Source organism: Saccoglossus kowalevskii, chromosome 21 (genome assembly GCF_978046115.1).
Source record: "Saccoglossus kowalevskii chromosome 21, keSacKowa6.1, whole genome shotgun sequence".
NCBI classification, from domain to species: Eukaryota; Metazoa; Hemichordata; class Enteropneusta; family Harrimaniidae; genus Saccoglossus; species Saccoglossus kowalevskii.
The window spans coordinates 30,806,542-30,812,541 of record NC_140661.1 but is presented as its reverse complement, the minus strand read 5'-3'; positions in this window follow the sequence as shown (position 1 = coordinate 30,812,541).

The following is a 6,000-nucleotide window of genomic DNA, read 5'->3' as shown; positions in this document are numbered from 1 at the left end:
GTCCAGTGTAGGTGTGTAGATACGCGTCTATAGTACGTGTTCCTGAATACGTGACCAGTGTAGGTGTCTTATAATATGTGTCAATAGTACGTGTTCCTGAATATGTATCCAGAGTAGGTATCTTATAATATGAGTCTATAGTACGTGTTACTGAATATGTGTCCAGAGTAGGTGTCTTATAATATGTGTCTATAGTACGTGTTACTGAATATGTGTCCAGAGTAGGTGTCTTATAATATGTGTCTATAGTACGTGTTCCTGAATACGTGACCAGTGTAGGTGTCTTATAATATGTGTCTATAGTACGTGTTACTGAATATGTGTCCAGAGTAGGTGTCTTATAATATGTGTCTATAGTACGTGTTACTGAATATGTGTCCAGAGTAGGTGTCTTATAATATGTGTCTATAGTACGTGTTCCTGAATATGTGTCCAGAGTAGGTGTCTTATAATATGTGTCAATAGTACGTGATCCTGAATACGTGTCCAGTGTAGGTGTGCAGACACGCGTCTATAGTACGTGTTCCTAAATACGTGTTCAGTGTAGGTGTCTTAAAATATGTGTCTATAGTATGTGTTCCTGAATATGTGTCCAGTGTAGGTGTGCAGACACGCGTCTATGGTACGTGTTCCTGAATATGTGTCCAGAGTACGTGTCTTATAATATGTCCCAAACGTACGTGTTCCTGAATACGTGTCCAGTGTAGGTGTCTTATAATATGTGTCAATAATACGTGTTCCTGAATATGTGTCCAGTGTAGGTGTCTTATAATATGTGTCTATAGTACGTGTTCCTGAATATGTGTCCAGAGTTGGTGTCTTATAATATGTCCCAATAGTACGTATTCCTGAATATGTGTCCAGAGTACGTGTCTTATAATATATCCCAAAAGTACGTGTTGCTGAATACGTGTCCAGAGTAGGTGTCTTATAATATGTGTCTATAGTACGTGTTCCATAATTAATATGTGTCCAGAGTAGGTTACTTATAATATGTGCCAATAGTACGTGTTCCTGAATACGTGTCCAGTGTAGGTGTCTTACAGTATGTGTCTATAGTACGTGTTCCTGAATATGTGTCTAGAGTAGGTGTCTTATAATATGTTTCTATAGTACGTGTTCCTGAATACGTGTTCAGTGTAGGTGTCTTATAATATGTGTCAATAGTACGAATTACTGAATATGTGTCCAGTGTAGGTGTCTTAAAATATGTGTCTATAGTATGTGTCCAGAGTAGGTGTCCTACAATATGTGCCAATAGTACGTATTCTTGAATACGTGTCCAGAGTAGGTGTCTCATCATATGTGTCTATAGTACGTGTTCCTGAATATGTGACCAGAGTAGGTGTCCTATAATATGTCCCAATAGTGCGTGTCCCTGAATATGTGTCCGGAGTAGGTGTCCTATAATATGTCCCAATAGTACGTATCCCTGAATATATATCTAGAGTAGGTGTCTTATAACATGTGTCTATAGTACGTGTTCCTGAATATGTGCCCAGAATAGTTGTCTTATAATATGTGTCAATACTACGTGTTCCTGAAAACGTGTCCAGAGTAGATGTCCTATATTATGTCCCAAAAGTACGTATTTCTGAATATGTGTCCAAAGTATGTGTCCCATAATATATCCCAATAGTACATGTTCCTGAATATGTGTCCAGTGTAGGTGTGCAGATACGCGTCTATAGTACGTGTTCCTGAATACGTGACCAGTGTAGGTGTCTTATAATATGTGTCAATAGTACGTGTTCCTGAATATGTATCCAAAGTAGGTATCTTATAATATGTGTCTATAGTACGTGTTACTGAATATGTGTCCAGAGTAGGTGTCTTATAATATGTGTCTATAGTACGTGTTACTGAATATGTGTCCAGAGTAGGTGTCTTATAATATGTGTCTATAGTACGTGTTCCTGAATATGTGTCCAGAGTAGGTGTCTTATAATATGTGTCTATAGTACGTGTTCCTTAATATGTGTCCAGAGTAGGTTACTTATAATATGTGCCAATAGTACGTGTTCCTGAATACGTGTCCAGTGTAGGTGTCTTATAATATGTTTCTATAGTACGTGTTCCTGAATACGTGTTCAGTGTAGGTGTCTTATAATATGTGTCAATAGTACGTGTTACTGAATATGTGTCTAGAGTAGGTGTCTTATAATATGTTTCTATAGTACGTGTTCCTGAATACGTGTTCAGTGTAGGTGTCTTATAATATGTGTCAATAGTACGTGTTACTGAATATGTGTCCAGTGTAGGTGTTTTAAAATATGTGTCTATAGTATGTGTCCAGAGTAGGTGTCCTACAATATGTGCCAATAGTACGTATTCTTGAATACGTGTCCAGAGTTGGTGTCTCATCGTATGTGTCTATAGTACGTGTTCCTGAATATGTGACCAGAGTAGGTGTCCTATAATATGACCCAATAGTGCGTGTCCCTGAATATGTGTCCGCAGTAGGTGTCCTATAATGTGTCCCAATAGTACGTATCCCTGAATATATATCTAGAGTAGGTGTCTTATAATATGTGTCTATAGTACGTGTTCCTGAATATGTGCCCAGAATAGTTGTCTTATACTATGTGTCAATACTACGTGTTCCTGAAAACGTGTCCAGAGTAGATGTCCTATATTATGTCCCAAAAGTACGTATTTCTGAATATGTGTCCAAAGTATGTGTCCCATAATATATCCCAATAGTACATGTTCCTGAATATGTGTCCAGTGTAGGTGTGTAGATACGCGTCTATAGTACGTGTTCCTGAATACGTGACCAGTGTAGGTGTCTTATAATATGTGTCAATAGTACGTGTTCCTGAATATGTATCCAGAGTAGGTATCTTATAATATGTGTCTATAGTACGTGTTACTGAATATGTGTCCAGAGTAGGTGTCTTATAATATGTGTCTATAGTACGTGTTCCTTTATATGTGTCCAGAGTAGGTTACTTATAATATGTGCCAATAGTACGTGTTCCTGAATACGTGTCCAGTGTAGGTGTCTTACAGTATGTGTCTATAGTACGTGTTCCTGAATATGTGTCTAGAGTAGGTGTCTTATAATATGTTTCTATAGTACGTGTTCCTGAATACGTGTTCAGTGTAGGTGTCTTATAATATGTCTCAATAGTACGTGTTACTGAATATGTGTCCAGTGTAGGTGTCTTAAAATATGTGTCTATAGTATGTGTCCAGAGTAGATGTCCTACAATATGTGCCAATAGTACGTATTCTTGAATACGTGTCCAGAGTAGGTGTCTCATCATATGTGTCTATAGTACGTGTTCCTGAATATGTGACCAGAGTAGGTGTCCTATAATATGTCCCAATAGTGCGTGTCCCTGAATATGTGTCCGGAGTAGGTGTCCTATAATATGTCCCAATAGTACGTATCCCTGAATATATATCTAGAGTAGGTGTCTTATAATATGTGTCTATAGTACGTGTTCCTGAATATGTGCCCAGAATAGTTGTCTTATAATATGTGTCAATACTACGTGTTCCTGAAAACGTGTCCAGAGTAGATGTCCTATATTATGTCCCAAAAGTACGTATTTCTGAATATGTGTCCAAAGTATGTGTCCCATAATATAGCCCAATAGTACATGTTCCTGAATATGTGTCCAGTGTAGGTGTGCAGATACGCGTCTATAGTACGTGTTCCTGAATACGTGACCAGTGTAGGTGTCTTATAATATGTGTCAATAGTACGTGTTCCTGAATATGTATCCAGAGTAGGTATCTTATAATATGTGTCTATAGTACGTGTTACTGAATATGTGTCCAGAGTAGGTGTCTTATAATATGTGTCTATAGTACGTGTTCCTGAATATGTGCCCAGAATAGTTGTCTTATACTATGTGTCAATACTACGTGTTCCTGAAAACGTGTCCAGAGTAGATGTCCTATATTATGTCCCAAAAGTACGTATTTCTGAATATGTGTCCAAAGTATGTGTCCCATAATATATCCCAATAGTACATGTTCCTGAATATGTGTCCAGTGTAGGTGTGTAGATACGCGTCTATAGTACGTGTTCCTGAATACGTGACCAGTGTAGGTGTCTTATAATATGTGTCAATAGTACGTGTTCCTGAATATGTATCCAGAGTAGGTATCTTATAATATGTGTCTATAGTACGTGTTACTGAATATGTGTCCAGAGTAGGTGTCTTATAATATGTGTCTATAGTACGTGTTCCTTTATATGTGTCCAGAGTAGGTTACTTATAATATGTGCCAATAGTACGTGTTCCTGAATACGTGTCCAGTGTAGGTGTCTTACAGTATGTGTCTATAGTACGTGTTCCTGAATATGTGTCTAGAGTAGGTGTCTTATAATATGTTTCTATAGTACGTGTTCCTGAATACGTGTTCAGTGTAGGTGTCTTATAATATGTCTCAATAGTACGTGTTACTGAATATGTGTCCAGTGTAGGTGTCTTAAAATATGTGTCTATAGTATGTGTCCAGAGTAGATGTCCTAAAATATGTGCCAATAGTACGTATTCTTGAATACGTGTCCAGAGTAGGTGTCTCATCATATGTGTCTATAGTACGTGTTCCTGAATATGTGACCAGAGTAGGTGTCCTATAATATGTCCCAATAGTGCGTGTCCCTGAATATGTGTCCGGAGTAGGTGTCCTATAATATGTCCCAATAGTACGTATCCCTGAATATATATCTAGATTAGGTGTCTTATAATATGTGTCTATAGTACGTGTTCCTGAATATGTGCCCAGAATAGTTGTCTTATAATATGTGTCAATACTACGTGTTCCTGAAAACGTGTCCAGAGTAGATGTCCTATATTATGTCCCAAAAGTACGTATTTCTGAATATGTGTCCAAAGTATGTGTCCCATAATATAGCCCAATAGTACATGTTCCTGAATATGTGTCCAGTGTAGGTGTGCAGATACGCGTCTATAGTACGTGTTCCTGAATACGTGACCAGTGTAGGTGTCTTATAATATGTGTCAATAGTACGTGTTCCTGAATATGTATCCAGAGTAGGTATCTTATAATATGTGTCTATAGTACGTGTTACTGAATATGTGTCCAGAGTAGGTGTCTTATAATATGTGTCTATAGTACGTGTTACTGAATATGTGTCCAGAGTAGGTGTCTTATAATATGTGTCTATAGTACGTGTTACTGAATATGTGTCCAGAGTAGGTGTCTTATAATATGTGTCTATAGTACGTGTTCCTGAATATGTGTCCAGAGTAGGTGTCTTATATTATGTGTTTATAGTACGTGTTACTGAATATGTGTCCAGAGTAGGTGTCTTATAATATGTGTCTATAGTACGTGTTCCTGAATATGTGTCCAGAGTAGGTGTCTTATAATATGTGTCTATAGTACGTGTTACTGAATATGTGTCCAGAGTAGGTGTCTTATAATATGTGTCTATAGTACGTGTTCCTGAATATGTGTCCAGAGTAGGTGCCTTATAATATGTGTCTATAGTACGTGTTCCTTAATACGTGTCCAGAGTAGGTTACTTATAATATGTGCCAATAGTACGTGTTCCTGAATACGTGTCCAGTGTAGGTGTCTTACAGTATGTGTCTATAGTACGTGTTCCTGAATATGTGTCTAGAGTAGGTGTCTTATAATATGTTTCTATAGTACGTGTTCCTGAATACGTGTTCAGTGTAGGTGTCTTATAATATGTGTCAATAGTACGTGATCCTGAATACGTGTCCAGTGTAGGTGTGCAGACACGCGTCTATAGTACGTGTTCCTAAATACGTGTTCAGTGTAGGTGTCTTAAAATATGTGTCTATAGTACGTGTTCCTGAATATGTGTCCAGTGTAGGTGTGCAGACACGCGTCTATGGTACGTGTTCCTGAATACGTGTCCAGAGTAGGTGTCTTATAATATGTGTCAATAGTACGTGTTCCTGAATACGTGTCTAGAGTAGGTGTCTTATAATATGTGCCAATAGTACGTGTTCCTGAATACGTGTCCAGAGTAGGTGTCTTATAATA